Source organism: Leopardus geoffroyi, chromosome C1 (assembly GCF_018350155.1).
Source record: "Leopardus geoffroyi isolate Oge1 chromosome C1, O.geoffroyi_Oge1_pat1.0, whole genome shotgun sequence".
Lineage (NCBI taxonomy): Eukaryota > Metazoa > Chordata > Mammalia > Carnivora > Felidae > Leopardus > Leopardus geoffroyi.
The window spans coordinates 157,354,570-157,378,754 of NC_059328.1; the positions used below are offsets into that span (position 1 = coordinate 157,354,570).

General features: G+C 42.9%; 1 protein-coding gene across 5 annotated transcripts in view; it reads right to left on the minus strand.

The window, feature by feature from the left end:
- Nucleotides 1-24,185, minus strand: part of STK39 (serine/threonine kinase 39) — a 324,651-nt gene that overhangs the window by 140,020 nt on the left and 160,446 nt on the right. The window lies entirely within an intron of this gene.

Consider the following 24,185-nt stretch of genomic DNA (forward strand, 5'->3'; position numbering starts at 1 on the left):
ATTACTATACACCAAGAGCAAAATATTTTGGAAGAATACCACGTGCGTCAGCCACAGGGATCAAATCCATCTTTCCCTTTGGCTTCATTTAATACTTGGTTAATTACTACACACTAAAGGCCATGTGATCGGCTTCAAGACTGCCTAAGGAAACGCAAGCAAGCAACAGACTGCTGACAGAGGGAAGGCGAGGGAGTCAGGCAGCCTAATGAAACACCTCAGTCTAGGACTGATCAGCAATCTAAAGCCTCCATCAAAAAAGCAAATACCCTTTTGTTGCCACCTTGCTCTTTGTCAGAACCTGACATCACACTTGTTTTCCCAAGATTCTGTTCAACCTACCTGAGCAAAATGAAACAGTATCAGACTATTCTTAAGACACCTTGTAACACTTTTGAGACTTGGGGGATTGCTAGAAACACGGCAAGATAATCAGCAGCCATGCCGGATCATCCAAACAGGTTATAACAGTCTTCTGCAAGGATTTCAAGTTTATTTGAACTTGTGATTACAGATGTAGATGTGATTCAGGGGTATTTTCTTCAAATGCCTGTGTGGTTGAAAAAGCAAAACTTTTAAAAGGACAGGATGACTGAGAATGATGAGTCTCTGACCAAAGTAATTTGCGCTAAAAAAACAGATTCAGATGTAACTGAACAAAGCAATGTAGCAGCGAACATGTGGACGTAACAGCCAGTGAGTGATCCACTGATTCAGAGGAACTTCAAGGGGAGAGGGACCCTGGAGAGGGTCTAGTCCAACCCCCTCAATTTACAGATGAGGAAATGAAGACCCAGGCCTGGAAAGTGATGGAAGATAGAAGATCACAAGGCTAGAGGGACAAAATTAGGGCAAGAATAAAAGCCCTCAGATTCCCATTCAAATGCAAATCTTATGCCACTGAATGGTAACCGTGAAACCGAAGTTGTCTAAAAACACCCTGCGAAGACTTTGAAAGACTTATGATGTGAAGAAAGACTAATTTCCGTAATACAAACTAGTTGGTTATATCACGGGAGCCTCATTAATCCTGAGGGAAATGCCACAGACCTTAAATGTAAGGTAAGTATTTACACACGTTTGATCAATGTCAATTCATAATCAAAACAGGCTCGGGGTTGGGTCTGACTTAAAGGAATTATCCTGTGGAATCTGTAAAAGCAAGCCTGACCACTTGGTCTAGAAGATCTGAACTCCAGGATGGAAAGTTCAAAAGTAAAAAGTTCTTATTCATAAGTAAAACAGTTAGGTTTAATTGGGGGGGGGGGGGGAGCTTCTCTCCACTCCAAAAAAACGAATTCGAATTTGAAACAACCCCTTCTGTGTTTGACATAAGATATTTTTTCCATTTGCATATTCTGAGTCACTGGAAATGACCTATTCTAATGATAATGCTTTATAGATGCTGGCAAAGTACCGTATGGAGAAAATGCTGAAACTCACTTCAACACTTTCAGAACAGACTGCTCTTTAAAACTACAAAGAAATGGGTAGGGGAAGAGAAAATGATTTTCTATTGACATATACAGTAAAATTATTTTCTTAGCAATACTAATCATGATGATAGTACAGGAAAATCTGTTAATGACTACATTAAGAGAAAGAATGTAAAGCCACATCTATCACAAAACATACTATTAACTAAGAAGTGAGAAAACAAGGAAAACTGTTATCAGAAATAGAACAGAACTCTACCTTTACTGAAACTGCAATAATGAAGCACAGTTCACAAATTGGTATTCTTCAAGTACCGAATACTTAAGAGGTTATCCTAAGGAAATCCCTCCAACAGCAGAGATAGTACAGCTTTACATCTTAAAACTTCGTTTATGCCCCTTTTTCCTCTCTATTTACAAGATCTGTCAACAGTTTTGTTTCTACAGGCAGGATCCAACCACAGACAATAAAATGGGCATCTTCTATTTTATTTTAGAACCCAGGCTGTCTCCCTCCTAGTTTTATTTGCCGGAAGAGAGACAAAGAAAATGTCTAAGATGATAACCTCAGACATTGAGGGAAATGGCGGCATCGGCCTTTAAGTCATAAATATTGAACAAACAAATGTAGAAATTAAGACAAAAACATTATAAAATCTATGTACCATAAAATACTGGTACAGGAGTAGGAAGAATAAGAATACAGATTTGTAATGAGCCTTTCCTGGTTTCCTGAAAGGAAAAGAACTTGCAACATCATTTCAAACCCAGGTTTCATGGTATCTTTATGTGACATTGATCTACACTGAAGAGACCAGGAAGCAAATCGAGGAAGCTACATCCTTGCAGGGAGTTTGCAGGGACTACAATCAGCAACTTCTACCTTCCAAAGTCAAGGCAACTACGTTTCACATAGTTTAACAAACGGGGTTCTTATTTAGGAACTGAGGAATACTCTACCAAGTAAAAACTTCAAAACAAAACAAAAAAAAGATGTGTAAAGGCTTCTGTCCTTCCCCATCGTCCACAATGACAAGGATGGGAGTTATTCACCCTCAGAATCTGGATTGCATTACTGCTGCATTGTTCTCGTTCTGTTACATAATTTGATCATCTAATAAAGCCAAGAGGTGGTAGCTGGGGCTTAAACAAAAGAATCCGATACTTCTCAGAGAAATGGGCTCAGTCATATGCTCACAAATTCCTCAGGCCCAGCAATAAGTTAGAGAAAGTTTTACAGGCAGCAACATTCAGTCCCAAGACTGGGAATACAATACAATTGAGCAGTTCCACCCGCACGTCATACCTCCGAAGAGGAGAGTAGTATTTTCTTCCCTTTCTCGAAACTGCGTCTTTATGAAAATCCATTTTTACAAAATGAACTGAAGTTCTGATTCCCACCAGAAAAGAAGTCAGGTTCAGACGCGCAGAGGAACAGTGTGGTCTCGGGCCATGTCTGGTGGCCACAGGGTCACGTGTCCAAAGCAGAGCGGGGATGAAGCAGCCACGAGTAGGGAAAGGCAGCAACAAGGGGGAAGTCACTGGAGGGGTCTCTCTAGTCTTCCCAGGGGTGCCCCTCTGAACAGGAGCTTTCTATACATATCAGGACCCAGGATCTCTGTACAACATCCCAGGTGGCCAGCTGGCCCCTGACACCAGAACAGGAAGCAAGGTATGAAGGACAGAAGACAGCCAGCAGGTAAGCTCTCCATACAGGGTGTTAAAACATGTTAGAAATTAAAGTGTGTTTCTCTAACAAAGGATGAATGTGACCCAAAGAAAAAGTGACCAAAATTTAGCAGAATTTGTCCAATCCTGCCTGGCGCCTCTTTCCGAGGCACTTGCCAGCTGCTTCCACAGCTACATTAACTTCTCCCTGGAGGCAGGATTTCAGCGTCTCCTCAGAACGATTTCCCCATCAACAGGAATCCTGTGCTCGACTTCTCCTCCACCTGTTGAACATGTAATCTGACCACAGCCTGAACCCAAGTGATCCAGACATGGTAGAAAGCAATACACAGTAACTTTTCCTTTATCAGGCATTGTACTGACCAGAGTGTAAAAAAAAAAAAATGTTTCTAATTAATTGCTGTTTACAATGTCCTTGAGACACTGCCAAGCAAACAAAAAGCCTTCTAAATCATCAAAAATAATGAATAAGATTAGACTCAGTAAGGTTTCAGCAGTGAATATTTTACTGTTCCCCTACTTCATACTCTGACATTGCCTCCTATGACCTCTCTGACACCTCCATCCCCCACCTACCGCCTGGCCTCACTGTGCTCTCCAGCCCTCAGCCTTCCCCTGCCTCTTCCATCAGGCCCTCCTGGCTTCACCCCCACCTTATAAGATCTGGAGCCCACAGTGGACTCGGCTGACGCTGCACTTAGCACACCCCACCCCACACCCCCTCTACCTCCTGTACAAATCACACCTGGGAGGAACGCGGGGCGGAAGCTCACCGAACATCCTTCATCCCTGAGCGAATGGAGAATAGCCATGCTGCCTGGTGCCATTAGAGAGACTCTCTGGCCGTGCCTAGGGGCATCAGTGCTGTCACAACTCAGCCACTCAAGGGCGGGGGCGGGGGAGTTCCCGGCCAAGCAGCAACAGCATCACTGGAGAGCTTATTAGAAATGCTGCATGTTGCACCCCACCCCAAACCCACTAAATCAGAACATTCCTTTTAGCCAAGAGCTTCAGGTGATTCCTATTCTCACTCAGGTTGGAGAAGCACTGTCCTCATCACTGGTTGTTAGCCTACTCCCTCTCCCCAGCCCATACCAGCTGTTATTTATTTATAGAAGAGAGTTGCTACTACGCGCTGACAACTTGAAAGATATGCACTAACTTAATCTTAACGGTAGCCTTGTGAGTTGAGAATCATTTTACTCCCCCATTTTCCTGAGGGAAAACCGAGGTGCAGGGAAGTGAAACACCTGGCTCAAGCCCATACAGCTGGAAGAGATGGTGCCAGGGCCTGGGGGACCAGGATCCTGACCCCAACTTTCCAGGGCCAGGCTCTGCTACTGTGGCTCACAGGGGAACCCCATCCTACCCAGCTCCGGTCATTTCAAACAGCTCCACCTGTCACCCTGGGCGCACCAAGTCCTTCCAGCCTATACCCAACACTTCTACAAGTTTCTGATCAGCTCCTTCACACTCTTCCTCCCTCTTTGCCTCTTTCCCTCCTGTGTGTAGGAAAATGGATCCCCTTTCCTTTAAAAGCCAATGCCTCCTGTGTGCTCATTTATCCATACACACATTCATTCCTTCAAAACACTTGCAGCCAGGCCCTGCTTCTCCACATCCACCATGAACATGTTCAATTCTCTCCTAACCTTCTGCCCCAAGGGGGGATGGGCTCAGATTTCGCTTCTTCCAGGAAAAGTCACTCGGTCCCTCTCCCCTCTCACTGTCAACATTTTTCTGAAGACGGTCCCTAATTGCAGCCTTCGCTTGCTCAGCCCATCCTCACTCTTTAATCTCATACAAAATACTATCTGTCCCCAGCAGGCCACTCAAGCTGCCTCTCCCCTGCAAGATTTAATGACTTCACACTTGTGTAATGTAACGCTCCTCCCTGTTGCCCTAATGTTATCTTGTAGACACAGCTGAATCCCATTCTTTTACTTCGTGCCCTCTCCAAATCTGTACAGCTTCTCCTTCTACTTTTCTCTGTCCTCTCGTCTCCTACTGTTCTTTGTTCCGTCTTTACCGCACACACGGCCTCCAGACACGGTCTCCTCCAGAGAGCACATGGTCCCCAGTGGCCTCCCCTCTCTCTAAGCTGATGACCTTGGAAACTTCGTCTCTCAGTCTTGTTTTTCGAATGCTGTGGGTTATGAATGTCCGATCAATTTCTAGTGAGCCATCTCCAACCCACTCACTAAGGCTCAACCCCCCAGCCTCATTTTGACACCTTTCCAGCATTGCCTCCCTTAGTTCCTCCCTCTGTGCTGGAGCTGGCTCACGCTGACTCAGGAGAGCCCACTGTTAAAAATTTCAGGAAGTCTGCAAGATAGTTGACTTCACACTGGCTGTGTAAAGTTGGCCCCAGTAGAAGCACTCACTGACACAACAGAAACTGGAAAATAGTACAAATTAGGATTTGCATGCCCCCCTCTCTGCCAGAATGCCAGTTTTCAATGTTTACCAGCACACCGCTGGTGCAAAGACTCACCTTATGGGAACGTTATAAAATTGGACCAAGATGTTTGACATGAGCTTGGTAGTTACTTCTGGGAATAAATATTTTACGATGGCAAATATCTCAATTCTACTTCACAAGCCTCTCAAATTTGACCTTTGGAAACAACACACACAAATGGACTTTTACGTACCAAACCTATAACAATCGAGGTACAGTTGAGGGGGGCAACTATCTTCATATTACTCAAACTGATACGTATGGCCTGGGCTAACATTTCTTATGAAAGCATCATGAGGAAACACAGTGTGCTCCTCCACTTTTTAAAATGCAAAGTGACAACAGCAGACTCTGAAAAATTGTTTTAGATGATGCAACATTGGATCTGTGATGACTGATGCCAACACTACAAGTCAAGAGCCTAACTAACATTAAGACAAAGAAAGGAAAACAAATGATTTATTTTCCAAATAAAAATGTTTGGTATAAACAGTTACATAGAATTGTTAAGTTTCATTGGTAAGTATTTTGTTATTTCATCTATGTCCCTAAGTGTTCCTATATTCAAACTCATCAGAAAACTTGTTTGTTCTAATTTTTAGATTTGGAAACTAAAGTATCCCATTGTTTTCAAGTTACCTCTATTATTAGGAATTTCTGATAAGTTCTGCAGACAGGATCTAGAATTTTGCACCTGATGGTTTTTCTATAAAAGGGGAAATACATATCCTTGCCAGTCAAAGCAGAGAATTAAGTTCTCAAACTTCCTGTAAATATTAATGTGACATAAATAAACATAAACATAAATGTCACTGGAAAATTATGTATTTTGTTCATAACAATTCGGAACCTTGATTATTTGGTAGAATAAGAGGGAAGTAAAATGTGAAAGATAGAAAAATACTAGTCTAACTTTACATTTCTGTTGGTACATTCCAACCCCAGAAGAATAAAAATACATAAATGTATTATTTCTAGTAAGCATCTCTCTACAGAAGTTGTCTATAGAAACTGTCTGCATTTGGCATTCACTGGATATTGGCCTAATACGGCACCTATTGTCTCAAACACAAAATATTTAAAATAAATTTCCATTTGGGTTAAAATAAAACAACACTTCTGAAATTCTTTCCCCCTCCCCTGTCCCCCGTCATCTGGGCCAAGGGGCACAGTCGTATAGAGTTCCTAACATGATGTCTGGCACATAATACTTAAGACATGATAGGTGCTGTTGGCATTGTTACATTTCATCTTCCTCACAACCCAAATCTATCAAATGTTACACTCTGTTACACTCACTTCCTCCACTGCCACTGTGCTAGATCAGGTCCCCCCCCCCCCCCAAGCATTCAACATTGGTTTTTTTTGTCTCTCCTATTAAAATAAACTGCTTATCAATCTCCTGGCCACTAACCTCCTGCCTATTTATCCTTCATATTTCCACTAGTCACACTAGCACTTTCTCAAAAAAACCGACAAGAACTCACTATTGCCTATGAGTCCAAATTCCTTAACATTCAAGTCTCTCCACACCCTAGCCCCAAAGTACCCATCCAAGACTTCTTTCCCACCGTATCCCTTTAGACACCCCACAGTCCAGTTATATACAAATTACGTATTTTCACGAGTCCACCCTCTCACATGTGTATTACACACATGCCTTGGCCTGTATACACGATCTGCCCTTCTACACTCTTATCTCTTTTCTTCTAAGGCAAGAAGCTTGTGCCAATTCTCCCAAGGGATATCTCTGCCTGCAACTGTATACTGTTCTATCCCGTACTACACTTAATGGATGATTTACTGAATTGTCCACTCCCTCAGGGAAGAGAGCTCGGCTCAGCCTTTTTAAAACACCACTTATTTATTCATTCAGTCAACAAAGTTTTATTCAATACCTATTCTGGTGGCAAGTTCTAGACAAAAGATAAATTGAATGTAAATCCACACCATGGAGTAGTTCACAATCCAGAGAGGTGACAGATATTTAAACTAATAACATCAATAAAATGTGAGCACTACAAGACTGACACCAGCGCTGTGGGACTGCAAAAGAGAGGACGGCATCCGCTGCGGGACCACGAGGAAGGCTGCTGGTGGAGGACGGTAAGAGCTCACTGGGCAGGGAAAGCGGAGACATCATTCCAGCAGGAGAGAAGGTAAGAACTTACCGAGTTCTGCTGACTCAGGTAACGTGGCTGGCTCACGAGGTCCTGGGGTCTAGGGGCTTGACTTTAAGGAAATGGCTAAGAATAAACCTGGAAAAGCTGTGTGAAGAGCCTGTACAGTAAGAAGGGCAAATTCAGAGGCCTACAGAAGCCAGGCAGGAAATGGAAAGCAGACCCTTTGAGGACTGGGTGGTCTGGAGAGGACCTCTCCCACCTATAGGGAGGGCCCAGCATTAGCTGACTGCAGCCGCAGGAAGGCGGCCGCCAAGGGGCTGGATCTTCTCACTCTTCCAGAGAAGTAGATAATTTGGATTTTTATGTGAATGCTCCTGATTTTTTAAATGTTAACAAGTATGTCAAGCAAAAAAAAAAAAAAAAAAAAAAAAAAAAATTCCTCCTCACAGCCTAAAAACGATGTGTCTGTGGGATAAATCTGGCCTCTGCATTTGCACCCTCTGTTGTACACCAAGTCAGGGGGCTTGGAATTCAGATGGCGGCAAACAGAAGGCTTCTGAGTGGGCAGGGGGGAGAGAGAATGATCAAATCTGGATTCTTGAGAACAGAGCAGGAGAGGAGCCAGGACTGGAGGGGGACAAAGGCCAGGAAGTAAACAGTACTGTTAATTGCTCTGGTTCCTACTGACCAGTGAGTAACGAATCGCCCTAAAAGCAAGGGATTTCAAGCCCTGTGGCAGGTGGCCTGTCCTCCTTGGGGGCTCCGTCCCCGCACAAGTGTGTGGGCACCACTCTCAAAGCGAACACATGGGGACCCGGAGTCAGCAGAAGCCGGTCCCATATTCCTGATGCACAAAAACAGTGCACAATAATGAAACGACTGTTGTTTCAGGCAGGTTGACAGTGAGAACTTACAGGGAAGTGAGGACAGTGTTACTGGAAGCCGAAAGGACAAGAGGACCCTGGCTCCACAGTGACAGGGTCTGGCAGAGTTGCTACCTGCCATAACGTGGGAGATGGAAATGTACCTAATGAACGCAGTGATCTAGCTAAGGAGATTTCCAGGCAGAACACTTAAAGTGACACCCGGCTTCAGCTCGCGGCCTATGATAAAATGTGAGCAGAGAGATATGAGCTAAGGAACACACTGTTACCTATAAAACCGTTCCTCATTCCCAGACTCTTCTGATGTCAAGCAATTCTCGAAATTAAGAAATGGCTTCCCAGCAAGGATCAAATCCAGGGTGTGGCTGTGTGACACTTTGTTGAGATTTCAGAAAGATCTAAGGCAATGCTCCCTAGACACTTTCAAACAGACCTAAGGCCTTCTAAGGATCTTACAGGAGCATACCTTATAGAAACTTGCATGAAATAACTCGGCTTCTAAGCCGTGGGTTAGACACCTTGTGGGTGTTGTCCCTCAGCAGTCTCAGGGGGAGCCCAAGGTAGACAATGTATCCTCAGACCTTGGCTCCCATCTAATGGCACAAACCCATCAAGATTCACAGAAAATTCAGTTTTTTAGATACCTGTACTATGAAATCACTGCCAAGTTAGACTAAAATAGCACAAAATGAAAGGAGCCTTCGGATCCCTCAAATTTATGGGCAGGAAGCAGTCTGAAAAGGCTACTGAGCTACAAATACTGGCCTTTCTTATGGAAACAGCTGGCTTAAAGAGCACAACCCAGACCCCACACAGCGACACAACAGGAACTGGTCACAGGGACCTGGCTAAATTCCAGGATCACCATGGGACCTGTGTGTGTCTCCTTCTTCCCCTATGGGGCAGGCGTTTAAAACGCCTGTCCTCCGGCTGTGTTTGGGTGTGTGTTCGGCAGGTAACTGGGAACAGCCCTCAAGGAACTGTACCTGTGGAAACTGGTCCCGAGCAGCCTCATTTGAATTCCCAGACCCGATTCAGATGGCAAGGCCCTTGACTTTGAGCCTGAGCCTGAAACCCTAATGGGAAGAGAACTCCCAGAGGGTGCTGGAAGGGCAAAAGCATATTTTGCAAGTGGAAGAGATGTGAATTATTGCAGCCAGGGGGCAGACTGTGGCAGAATGTTTTTTCCAAAGATGCGCACATCAATAGCTCCTGTGCCACATGTCCTTCCAGAAGCTTGTCAGTCCACTATCAAGAGACGGAATCCAGTGCCCTGTCCTTAAATCTGGGTGGGTCTGTGCCTCACCTGTGGCCAACAGGACTAAGAGATGTAGCTTCCGGGGCCAGGTCAGAAAAAATGATGCAACTCCCATCTTGCTCACTGGAATCCTTGCAGCTGAGGCCTTTAGCCATAATGTAATTGGTCGGCCTGCCGAGAGGCCTCCATGCTGCCGGGCAGCCCAGACTGGCCTCATAATGAGAATGCCTGACTATCTGATTGCAGCTGCACAAGACCAGAAACCCCTGACCCACTGAAACTTAATAAAATGGCTGCTGTAGTCTTAAGCTGCTGAATTTAGGGTGATTTGTTACAAGGCAATAGATAACTAGAATAAGGATGGTGATAAGGTGATTTATTTAATTTCCATTTCTGTATACCTAGTGATTTTTGAAAATTAGTAGGTCGTATCTGATGCCCCTTACCATGACAGGTTATAACAGACTCTGCTACACTTTGCTTCTGGGTCAGTGTTTTCTGACTCTGGACATTCTGGGCCTCTGCACACTCAGATTTAAATTTATACTTACAAATTATTTCCATCACACCATGTTATTACTCATTAAAACACCAAATAGAAAAAAATAGTCCTTTTCCATTAATCATAGATAAGTGGCTACAGCTAAATCTTAGACATTTTTGCCAGTAATTCACATTAACTTTTTTTTTTTTTGACCTCTTGGAATTCAATGCTTATCTAGTTCTGCTAAAACTTGGCATTCCCTTTTCTTTCCCAAAATGTAAAAGGACAGAATAAAGGAATGAGAATATTAAAATGTTCTGCAGGCAATTAGAAAAAGTTCTAGAGAAACAAAGACTTTAATAATTCAATAATAACAATTCAAAACACTAGGCTAGTTCAGTGAAGGACACACTTGTAGCAACTTTCTTACAATGCTTTAACATTCTCCAACGTGAAAAGAATCAAATTTGATAAATGTTGCTCTTCAGATAATGATAATGGAATTTTGTAACTTTGGACAGCCAACATGAAATGGCAAGGTCTTGAAAGAGAATGCTCTGGAAGCTGGGAGGGAGCTATTCCAAGGAAGCAGCACAGAACACAGAGAAACAATTAGATTTCTTACTCTGTTTCAGTCCTATCAAACCTCCAATATGGCATTTCCCCAAGTTAGGGTGACAAAGAACAATGACAACAGCTAGGAGCCAGGAAAGCAGCATCCAATTTTGCAACTATTGTCTTTGAGAATTAAAGCCCCTGCCGGAATAGGCGCCAAGCTGATCTGTAACTTTAGCTAATAAAGAAAACAATGGGAACGTTCTGTCCTGGTAAGACAAATAACACAGATGAGAAAACACACTTCATGTAAAACCAAAGGGGGAAAAAAAGAGAGAGAGAGAGAAAAAATAAATGGCTGGCACTGGAGCAGAAGGGAACTGCTCTGGGTACAGCAGTAAGTTACAAAGTTAACTTAATTGTAGGAGGGGCAGAAATGAGAAAGAAGAGCCTGCAGCCAAGTGAATGTAGCTCCAGGCAGGCAGCACCACTGACTTCTAGAACCAGAAGAATTCTAACAAGCAACAGAGAATCACTGTGATGGCCAGTTTTAAGGGTCAACTTGGCCATGCTACAGCCCACAGCTATTCAATCAAATGCTAACCTAGGCACTGTGGTGAAGGCATTTAGCAGATGGCCTCACAATATGGCCTCTGTGACATTCTAGGTGGGCTTGACTGAATCCGTTGAAAGGTTTTAACTGCTGAGCCAAAGCTTCTCTGAAGAAGACATTCCACTTGTCTAGAACGGCTTCAGCCAAGCCTGAGAATTTGGGCTTCCCCTTCTTGATGGCCTGCCCTATGGATAGGAGACTTGCCTAGCCTGCCCACATAATCACAAAACCCTTGCAGGAAATCTCTTTACGTGTCCCCTACTGGCTCTGTTTCTCTGGTTGAAATCTAACTCACACACACTAAACCTAGCAGCCTCCTCATACTGAAAAACAAAGCCAAGGTAGCTAGCAGAACAGCAATACCAATAACAGCAGCCAGTGGTTTTTGGACTTATGTTACTGTCTCCAAATGAAATACAACGAGAGTTGAACAAATAGGACAATAAAACAAAAAAAATAACTAAGATGATGTGAACTACCATCACTTCATACACACTAGATTCTTACCTTGTAAAAACACCCAACATAAAGATTAGGGTTGAGTTGCTGGTGAAACACGCCTCAGGTTGCCTCTGAATAATACAATCAACAGCACCATCTTGACAATGTCCGGGCAACAACTACATCTGAGTAGGGTATAATCACCCGTGGAAAATACCCAAATGGACTGAGTTTTACAGACTCAGTCACTTTTCCACAGAATGTGAGAACCTCTGTAATATTATAATCTCACTAAGATGCCTGGTTTTAAAAATAGTCACATTCACCAGAACACCTTAGAACAACTTTCAGATGTCAGTACCAAAGAGTTCCTTCATAAAAATCATTATTAACTGCCCTAAAGGTTATGTTTTAGCTATTAACTCAGTTTATAATTCCCAGTTAAGTGTCAGCAACAGGTTCTCTGAAAAAGAAGGCCCCTACGTAGATTTGCAGCATGCTCTCCACTACCAAGGGCCAAGTCTCATCACCTGGAGACACAGAACACGGCTCTTCCGTAGAAAATGAAAGCACTGGCAAACAGCTGCCATCCCTGTTGGCCGCCTGGCAGAGCTTTACAGTTTGTTTATCATGGCGTGGAGCTCAAACGGAGTCACATTTATTCTTTCCGGTCGTGAGACCAATACAACATCCGTATTATGGAATAGTATGCAGCTAATAATAGGTATCAAGTATATCAACAAAATACACAAAGCGGAAAAAGCTAGCGGGGAACAAAGCATTCATCACTGTTTAACATGAAATTAAGGGAGTACATTTGTATGTGCGCAGAGCACTTCTGAAAGGGTTTACAGGACTTAGCGATGGCTTGTAGGTTGAGAGAGAGATTTCTTTTTCACTAAGTTGTACACTTTAAGAAACCCCAATAAATAATAATAATAATAATAATAATAATAATAATATCCTTCTCCCCATGGCTAGTTCTGAACTAAATTAGAAATAAGACCAATAAGCATAGAGAGGTCAAAACATTGCCCTTACTCCTTTTAAAGGTAGTATTTAAGAATGTGGCTTAAATGTTGAGCCAGCCACCTCCCTTGATGAACTGACCCTCGGTTAGGTAAGACTTACCTATCCAGTCCTCAGCAAAGATGGTCACCACATTCCTCCCTCACAGCAGGGCCACAGTGACCTGACTGAGCACCTCTCTCTGTGAGCAGACCAGTGCCAGTAGAAAGGGAGGGGAAGGGGCTGGGCCACACAGCTGATTTCTCCTTTCAAACTCACCAATCAGGTAAGTCACTGGGCAGAGAAAGGCCAAGAATGCTTTGCTGAAGGAGTATCAGTGAAGAAGACACATTCATTCCCTCTGCCTGTCACCCAGTATATCCTTTTGCGTCATTTGAATTTTTATCAGTTTTATGCGTGATGTTGTCAGTCGAAAAACAAGTATTTGAAAATGAAAGACGTCCATACCTCTTTAAAGAATTTCAAACAGCATTGCAGTGTATATAACATGAAAAGTAAAAGTAACCACTTTCTACTTCTAAACAGTGTCCAAAGATTGTGACTTTTCCAGAAGGGCCCACCCTGATGAAAAGATGAGTTGCCTAACAAATTACAAAAAAAAAAAAAAAGGGAGAGAGAGAAAGCCTTCTAAAACCTTGACATGACAATGGGGTCAGAACAAGAGTACCAACTTATATTCACCTATATTTATTATAATAAATGTGAAAATTTAAGATTTCCAACATTTAAAAAAATTTTTTTTAATGTTTATTCTTTTTAGAGAGAAACTGCATGCGACCAGGGTAGGGGCAGACAGAGAAGGGCAAGCAGGGTAGGGGCAGAGAGAGAAGGAGACAGAGAATCTAAAGCAGGCTCTGCACTGTCAGCACAGAGCCTGACACGGGTTTTGAACCCACGAGTCGTGAGATCATGACCTGAGCTGAAGTCGGACACTCAACCAACTGAGCCACCCAGGCGCCCCAAGATTTCCAACATTTTTAATATGTGACTTCTATGCAACAAATTCTGGATGAAGACTCACCATTACAATAAACTATCAGTCTGGTCAAAGGACCAGTCATCAAATTTTTTAACATAGGAAATGTAATGACAGGAGTTCGTGCTTCTTAACGCTCTGCTTATACATTTCTCTTCACCAGGTGGGTCAGTTTGTACTCTTCTATATTATGTCTACACAATAATGGATTGTTTTTCTTCATCTGGCATTTGCTACAAAACTCCAAAGATATTAAGAAATGCTCCAACACATAAGGAAATTTGAAGCTGGGAAAGCACATGCCCTCGGGTAAAAAGTAGTTAAATCTGTTCAGAGTCCTTATATTTAGAGTATCTTGTATTTAGTAGATACCAAATATACATTTGTTGAGCAAATAACATTTTTCTGTGGAAAAGAAAAACTCTGCCAAAGCAAACCTTGTAACCAGGAGAGAACCTCTCCCCATCCTCCTCCCACCATTCCCCAGCGGAGATGGATGTCAGGGGCTGGAGACACAACATCACAGAGTTGCTGTGGGGATATGAGGAGAAAGGCAAGTTAAGAACCCATGACAAGCTGAAGCCCTTTCAACTCCTCATGTCTGCGTAATCCCCAGATCTAGACATAACTGGAGTTTGCAGCAGTGAACAAAAAACTCACTCTGTGAACCAGTGCCCAATACAGACCACTAGTGCCTAATAGATACTTAAGCAATGTTACTTGGATAAGTAAATAATCCTGGGCTGAAACATAAAGACACAAGAAAGTTCTGGGTCACGATACTTCAACCAGCAACTCCGAGGCATTTTTTCATGTCCTCAGACAACTACTACCCTTTGCCATCATGGACCCTGTCATTGTGGTGACACAGAGTCAGCACAGAGTATAAGGAGTATAGGGAGGCTAAAGGGCCTAATTTATTCCACCTTCTTAAGCAAAGCAACAGCTGCTGTCAAGAAAACTCCGGGCCATCCTCTAAGCATCTGAAAATCCTGAGAGGAAAGGCATGGTTCCAAATGCCAAATAACACCAAAGCTGATGATCAGAATGGACGGGCCCATCTGCCTCTGAGACGACATGTTAATATCCCACCATGCTGAGAATAATTCAAAGAAGCAAACAAGTCCATGTTCGTTCGCTGAAATCATGTTTCCTTTGTAACCAACTCATTTTGCTATTCCACTGTCTGCAAAGGGCAGAGACTTCAGATGGACTTTCGCTGGAAGAAGAACACACACAACATTGACTTACACTTGGGTTTGAAAGAGTAGAGGGTCTGATTCCAGCACAAGTTTGAACTGATGAGAAGAGCCAATGATCACATCACAAGGTCTCTATGCAGAAACATCACTCTTATTTATTTGTTTGAGAGAGTGCATGCATGCGCTTGAGTGTGAGCACACGTGAGTGGGGAAGGGGCAGGGAGAGAAAGGGAGAGAGAGATCTTAAGCAGGCAACACGCCCAGCATGGAGTCTGATGTGGGGCTCAATTTCATGACCATGAGATCATGACCTGAGCTGAAATCAAGAGTCGGATGCCTAACCGACTAAACCACCCAGGCATCCCGTGACTCCCATTTAAATTTCTACCCTCTCCCATTCCACCCCTTTCAATAGATCACTCTACCCACGCTGTCATCCCAAGTCCAACCCATTCAAAAGTCCCAAAAAAGAATGGGGACAAGGAACCTCCTGCATGGTCATTTCCAGGAAAGGCTCAAGACTCTGAGTAAGATGAGACAGGAACTGCCCAGACCACTGTCCACATCCTGGGAGGGATGGCATTATTGCCACAGAAACACAATCTAGCTGTGGTGTTTTATTCCTTAATTTGTGGGCCAGAAAGGCAGAAAGATTATTACCTTGCATGCAGAAAGAGTGACACAACATCCCACAGAAGTGTCAGAAACAGGTGAGAAACAGACCTTCAACTCCCTCCTGTTCTTGGCTACTACATTTTACTATATCGGCTTTTGCTAAAGCTTTACGTTAATGGAACTATTGGTACATGTATATAAGGTGAGAATAGCATAATGAACCTTATTTACCTACCTCCACGGACAGTTCATCTTTACAACCCTCACCCTCCTACTTCAGTATTTTTAAAGCAACTCTTAGACATCATATCATTTTACCTGTAAGCACTTCAGCACACTGTCTCCTACACAAGGACATTTTAATTTTTTTTTTAATGTTTATTTATTATTGAGACACAGAGAGAAACAGCATGAGCATGGTAGGGGCAAAGAGAGAGGGAGACACAGAATCCAAAGCAGGCTCCAGGCTCCGAGCTGTCAGCACAGAGTCAGACGCAGGGCTCAAACCCACAAACCGCAAGATCATGACCTGAGCTGAAGTCGTACACTTAACCAACTGAGCCACCCAGGCACCCCCACGTAAGGACATTTTAAAACATGATCACGGTCTCATTTTCACAAAAAACAAAATCATCAACAATTCCTTAGTAGACTTTAGTATCAGTCTACGTTCAATCTCGTCCCACTGTCTCAAAAGTGCGTTTTTCAGTTTGTTTATTCAAAGAGGGATCTAAAGATCCACATGCGGTCTACACTGCTAATTCTGTAACAGTTCTCAGTGGGGTCTCTCAAGGGGAGCTGGCCATCATACTCATGGCAGCAAGCTCTGCTCTAGATGCTGCTTTTTCAACTAAAAGGACAGTGTAAGAGCTTCATTATTTTCCCATTCCTCACAGGAAACACCACCTCCACAGGGATAACACTCACGTCCTTTACATCACTGGGAAAATTAATTCTTAGTAATAAATAAAAGCCATGATGAAGGCCCCAGTGTAAAAATGTTCCAGCCAGGGGTTTTATTTCTGGGGAAATGTCTCAACTCTGCTTCAATGCAATACTGAAAAGGGCCATAAATTCTATTTTTGTTAGTTCACTTAGTACTAAAAGGAGATTGCCAGCAGAGCAAAATAAGTCACATAGATTTCCCTGTAAAAGATTCTGAAAAATCATGTATTTTAATCATGTAGTTTCCAAATGAAGATAATGTCAACCACTGATTTTAAAAAGAAACCAAGCAATAACACAGTTGTGTATTCTCATGAGGTTATTTTTTTTTTTTTTTTTTTTTTTCAACACTGGAGCTTCTGAGTCCTGTTAAGGGACGGGGCAGAACAAATATAGACACAAATGAGTTTCACAAGTCATCGAAGTCTCTCTGTGGATTCTGATCCTCTTCTAAGGATCTAATCCTCTCATCACATCTGCTGCTAATCAGTAGAAAACATTTGGGTACCATCATTTTTTTTTCCGTTTTCTGTCTAATCCCAATAAAAGTCCAATGGCTAACTTGCAGATAGCTAAGACCTAAAAAGAAGGCACCCAGAAAAATTCAGAAAGTGTTTTAGTTCTTGAGTCAAGAGGCTGTGTGTGTGTGTGTGTGTGTGTGTGTGTGTGTGTGTAGCCAACATACTCCCAGGATCCTCTATGCAGACACTGGTCTCAACTATCACTCCTATGCTGAAGACGCCCGCATTTCTCCCTCCAGGCTCCCTCCTGTGATTTGCAGACATGTGAATTGGTCTACTCTACTGTCTCCATTTGAGATGAGGGGGTCCCAAAAAGTGTCTCAAGCTCAACACATTCAAATCATTCAGTATCTTCTCCAGTAAATGTTTCTTCCTACCTTCCAAACAGTCTCTACGTCAGAAAGCAGGTTAACCACAGCTTTTCCCAAAATCTTCACATCCCTCACCATCCTCTCAACTGCCCATCCCCAAGAAAACCTTTCAAAAACTAAGTCATGTCAACTCTGCTTCCTCAATCTCTCTTCTACCTGTTCTCTGACTACTCTACCGAAAGTCCCTACCCATCATCACCTGGCCTGAACATCTCCCTACCAACCTGGCTGCCGGTTCCAGTCTTGCCCCTCCAAACCATCCTCCACGCTGCTGTCAAGGTAGCCATTCTAAAAGCAAACTAGAGCATTGCACATCTCTGCTTCAATTTTTATCACACTTCCCCAGAGCTTTCAAGGAAAACAAAAACAAACTGAAAAAGGCTAAACGCATCAGGACACGTAAGACATTTTTGTTCTGGGTCCTGCCCACCCGTCCCGCCTCACCCCTGTATACCCTCCCTCCACTTCAATCACATAAACAATTGCTCTTCCAGTACATTTCCAAGTATTTGCCTCCCAAGTATATGCTGGTCCCCCCACAGGAGATAAGCGCCCTCGCCTTCTGGAGAAGGAAGGCCGCCACGTATCCCACACCAGACAACTAAAGCACCATGTCCCTGAGGAAGCCCTTGTCTGCCTCCCCCACTGCCCTCCTCTTCCTGCTCCCGCTCGCTGTGCATCATCTCATCATAGCATTTATCCTGCTTGACTACTGCCTCCTGGCCAAGTCCTCCCCCAGTCTGTGGGGCCTCCACCCCCAAGTCATCCAGGCTCAAATCCACACGGTCAACTTTCATTCTTCTCTTGGGTTACTCACAGAAAAAAGACAGTGTCTTGTCTCTGCAGCCCCACCTCAGTCCCAGAACTTGATACATGAAAAGAACGTGTGCACCAATGAGTAACTGTCTTGGCAAACCACTGCCCTTCAGAATCCCCCACGACACACCTACCTTGCTCCTCTTTTGCCTTTTTCCCACTGAGCTTCTGAATATACACAAGTCTCCACTGACCTCAAAAATCTTCTCACACCCCAAGCTATGAAAGTCTCTTCCTGCCCTTTACCATAAAACTTTGAAAAATTACCCACTTGTACTTCCGCATCATCTCTTTACTCATTAAATTGGACTGTCCATCTTCTCCACTTACTATTAAAACTGAGCGAAATCCAATGTCCTTTTATAAGACCTCACCGTCCTTACCCTCTGCAAAATTCAGAACTGCTGACCATCTCCAGTGGTCAGGAACCGTCCTGGCTTCCGGCTCCCGTGACAGCACTTTCTCTTTCTCCTCCAACAGCTCTCTCCATCCTCCGCCTGGCCCATAACTGTTCCCCCAGGACTCCCCTATCCTCTCTGTACTGTCCTCCTTGGCAATCTCACCCACTCACATGGTATCCACAATCATCCCCATGGAGAAAACTGCTAAATATAGCTCTTCAGTCACAATCTCTCCTGAGCTACACATTTCCTTCAGTCAATAGGACACTTTCGAATGGAGGTCACAATGGAACTTCAAACTCAAACAGATGCCAAAACACTTGGCATCCATCTTCACCCTAAAGGGACCCTGCAACCATCCTCCTGTGCATACAACCCCAAATGTTTTCTGCTGCCTTCCTTCTGTTCCATTCCCATCCACACTGAGTCATTTACAGGTGCTTTCAAGTCTAGCCCTTCAACAGCACTCACTCGCATTCTTTTCTCCCTACACCTCTGCTACAGTTCTGGTTTGGATTCTCACGCCCTCATGCCTCAAAGCCTTTACAGCTCTGCCAGCCCATTTCTTCTCCTTCAGACTGTCCCCTATTCTACACCACTTCCAACCCAGCTTTTCCAGCAGCGGCTTCCCTGCTTCCATAGTATCCATCACTGGCCCCCCATAGCTTACAGCACCACGTTCCAAACCCAATGCTTATGATCTAAGGCTCTTCACATCCTGGGTTTACTCCAGCTTGAAGATCTCATCCTTTACTGGGTCTCCTCATTCAGGCTTTACTCTAGCCAGAAAGATGCCTGATCATACACCTTACCTAGGTCATTTGTGAAATTTCCAGTTCCTTCTCAAGACCCACTGAGGCAGAACTTCCGAGGGATCTTTGGGACAGGCTCAGTGCCAAAAAGGAAGGAACTTTCAGGAGTAGGTGTATAGGGTGGTGGGGGAGGAAAGAGGGCAAGAACTAAAGAAAGAGTCTAAAATCAGCCTGTTTAATTATCTAAATTGTCACCCACGGTACTGATATCTGCTCCTGAAACCAAATTACAGTCCTGAAGTAAGAGAGAGAAGAAGGAAAAAAAATGTTCAAATCCCCACTATCATCAGAGAACTTTACTGAGTTTTTTAGTCCCTCAGGGTAGCTCTCTCCCTTTAGTCACTAAACTTCCTCAAAAATCACCCATAACCTTTCTATAAACATAAATACAAAGACAAAGGGTGTGCTTTTCTTGTCCTTATCAAAAGACAATTCACTGATCACATCCACAGTGAAACAAAACCAGTTGAGAATCTGGGACTAAAGATCTTATGTCAATAGGTATTACTTTCCCAAGAAAAATAACTGAAGCAGAAACGCTAATACTTAACATGTCTACTGCATTTTATTTTAAGCATTAATTACAGTATCTATTAATCACTAAATATAGGGTTTTATAGTTCAGGATCAGGTAGTTTTCTATTTTTCACACCATACACAAAAAATATGTCTTTTAATCTACCTGTATTACAACACATGTTTGAAATCGTATTGGTTGAAATTTTTGGAGTATAAAATTGATTCACATTTATTATTGAAAATTTATGGAACTAAGAAAAGAAGGCCAAAGTGCGATTCCTTCCACTAAGTGACAGTACAACATACTGGTTACCAACAAAAAGATTTCTGCATCAGACAGAGATGACCCAGGTTCCAACCTGACCACTCAGTGGACGTCATTACTTATCCTAGGTCTCTGTCTCTTCACCTGTCAATCTGACTGGTAATACCTACCTTGTCAGGTTACCACAAGGACAAATGAGATAATATGAGTAAAATACTCATTAGTCCACTGCCCAAAACATATTATGCGCTCAAAAATGCTGGTTTGTATTGAATTCTACTCTAGAAAAAAACAAAAAGTGGGTATGTCCTCATATTCAGGAACTCTCTAAAAATGAATCACTGTGGACTACATCCAAATGCGTGGAGTTTAAAAACCTATTGTAGACTTACTTATTTCCTTAAAACTATGTGGCCTAATAGAACTACTTTTGGATATCTGAGATCATCATTATGAAGACTGATAATAAATGGATGAAAATGGCATCAGGCCACAATTTTTCTCTAAGGTCTCCATACAGGAAGAAAGATGTGGCACCCAGGTTACAATGTTATAATGAGATTTAAAGTATTAATGATATAATGTCTGAGATAAACTTCCTTATGAGACCTTTTCCATATTTATATTCTGAATTATACTCTTATAAATATATATGTCAAATCAGTGAGCACAGAATTAAAAATCTTGCAAGAGATATAGCTGTGCCCCAAATAGCACGGCGTAGGGAAAGAACAGGCTACTAACTTACTATTCTAGGACCCTTTCTTACCACATACTACTGTGTGTCCTTGTCCTGCTAAACAAGGTCTCCTAACACTGGCCTGGGTTAAAGTTGACAAACACCACTGAGTAGAACATTTTCTCTGGCCCTCTGAAACTCTTCCGGCCACATACTGCACTGAGAGGTGACGGCTTTGAGATGCCAGAGTTCTGACCACATCACTGCTGACAGCTTTACAGCTACTCAAGACCCTTTCCATACCACAACTATCTGAAATAGGAGTACCCCTCCTGAAAATGTGCACAGGTGACTAGATTTGCTCGAGTATCTGTGTCACCTTTTCACTAAGTCTTATGCATTTTCAGGTCTTTTTCACAAAGGAACGTTCCTCATGTAAGTTCTACAGAACAGAGACTTTGTCCAGCTTGTTCCTCCCTGGTATGCTAACTGGCACATTCCAGGTGTTCAACCAAGATCTGTGGAATGAATGAATGCATACAATCACTAAATACTTCAGTTTGTATTAGCAGGTCACGTGATTTTGTTTTAGAACATCTGACTGAATCACAGTCTATAAAGGTACTAAAACGGGCACCTGCGTGGCTCAGTAAGTTAAGCCTCCAACTCTTGATTTCGGCTCAGGTCATGATGGCAGGGTTTGTGGGGTGGGGCTCTGCACTGACAGCATGGAGCCTGCTTGGAATTCTCTCTCTCCATCTCTCTGTCCCTCCCCCGCTCATGCTTGCTCTTTCTAAATAAATAAACTTAAGGAAAAAAGGTACTAAAGTTTAGCTTTTATTAAGTGCTTCTTTGTGTTTTTCATTTTACAAACATGTCTCCAATACCTACCAGAGCTGGGGAAACAGGTATTACAGAGTCTGAAAAAGTCTCATGGCAGCTAAACGATTTCCCGAGGCCTCACAGCAAGCTAACACGAACCCTTTCTCCAAATACATACAACTGTGCAACTGTGCAAAACAGTCCTAAGTAATTATTAGATTTACTCTTCTTTACTCTTTTTTAATCCAACACCCCAACCTAAAATGTACCTAGCACATTGTAAGCACCCAATAAATATTTGATATTCTTAAAAATCAAGTGCACATATTTTAATAATCAAAATAAATACTTGCTGCAAGGGAAGGAGGGAGTGACAACTCTAAGTGTCCATTTCTCACTCGAGGTCTGCATAATCATTTTATACTGGTATCTTCTACTTTTCCTTACAGGAAGACTAGAAATCCCTGTCAATCACCAGGTGATTTTTATCCTATACCTACTGTACTTTATCAGATGCTACCCTGGCCAGCTAACCGGGGCAAGGAGGGGACAGCTCAGTCTCCCACCTGCTGAACATGACTGGTTTATATGCCTTGTACTCCTGACCCAGATACCATCAAGGGCACACCCTCAAATGTAGCTCCTGTGGCTGTGGGCTCAGTAAGTGTCAGGGATGCCCCGTTCACCGGGAGCTGTCTGTCCCACCTCCCCCACACCTCCCCCTGACTTGGTGTGTGTCCTGCTTTATTTCCTGCTCTGATTTTTGCTGTCGCTGCTCACTGTTCTACCCTCCTACCAACCCCGGGGTTCTTTTCCTTCTTTTCTTCTCCTTTTCCTTCTTTTTGTCTCCTTTTCCTATGATTGAAAAAAGTGACTGTACAGTTATTTTCCAACAGGATCACAACATTTCCTGTCTCACATCATGCTCTTTTTACAATGTGTCATTGACACTCATCCCATTGATGGGTACAGCCTATATTCCCTTGCCCTGAATCTGGGTAAGCCTGTAACCACAGAAGAAATTATGTTATGTGGCTTCCAAAGCTAGGACACAAAAAGCCACAGGATTTCTGCCTGGTGCACATGGGAAGTTCCCTCTTGGAACCCCAGTCACTATGCTGTAAAGAATGGGAGACCACATGGAGAGCCCATGTGTAGGTATCCAGACAGCTGAGGTCCTCAACAACAACCATCTTCAATTGCCTCCAGCCATGTGAGTGGGCTGGCTCAAAAAGCCACTGGCATTCAGGGCTGCACCTATGTGACAGAACCCAAGCAAGATCTGCCTAACTGAGCTCAGTCATGCCCCAGAACCATAAGAGACAAAAATAAAATCACTGTTGCTGAGTTAAGCCACTAATTTTGGGATGATTCATTATGCAGTGATTGATAATCAACAGATAACAATCGATAGTAACCTAACACATCACAGTGTGCCCTAACATCTAACAGAATGAAATTACCAATCCAAACACTAGTGGGGATGTTAACATGAAGTTAATCTTTGTTAACTTTATATTAATGAGTATCATTTGGTGGCTACTTTTATGCTCCAAAGAAGGGTCCTATTACTTTATTCTTCAACCGCTATTGAAGAGAGAGCTATTCTAGAAAACTGAGTATTCCTGAAAACTAGTTTTTAGAAAGCTTCAATTTTGCTGTAATATTTATCAAACCCCCAGCTATATCTTTTAAGGCACTAAGCTTTATACAAAATTAAACATACACATTGTTCAGGTTGTTGATAATTTAAGTTTTTTAACACCAATCTATATAGCAAACTCACATAATTCAAATTATCTAAAACCCTGTCAATTCCACTGAATTGACAATCCCAGGTTGATATTAACCTTCATAGTTTCTCCATGTCACAAGGACGTGGTAATACCCAGATGGCTTTTTTTTTTTTTTTTTTTTTTAGTTTAATTTATTTGAGAGAGAGTGCAAGAGAGTTGGGGAGGGGCAGAGAGAGAGCAAGGGCGGCGGGGGGGGGGGGGGGTGGTGGAGAGAATCCCAAACAGGCTCCATGCTGCCAGCAATGAGCCTGATGGGGGGCTCAATCTCACAAACTGTGAGATCATGACCTGAGCCAAAATCAAGAGTCAGATGCTTAATCAACTGAGCCACCCAGGTACTCCAGAAAGGTTTTGTTTTTAATAACACAAACATACAAAAAAAAGTGTAAAAGGAAAGCCAAATTTCACTTCACACCAACACTATAAATTCAACTTGTCCCAAATTTGTTTTTGAGACAACTCAAGAGACAGA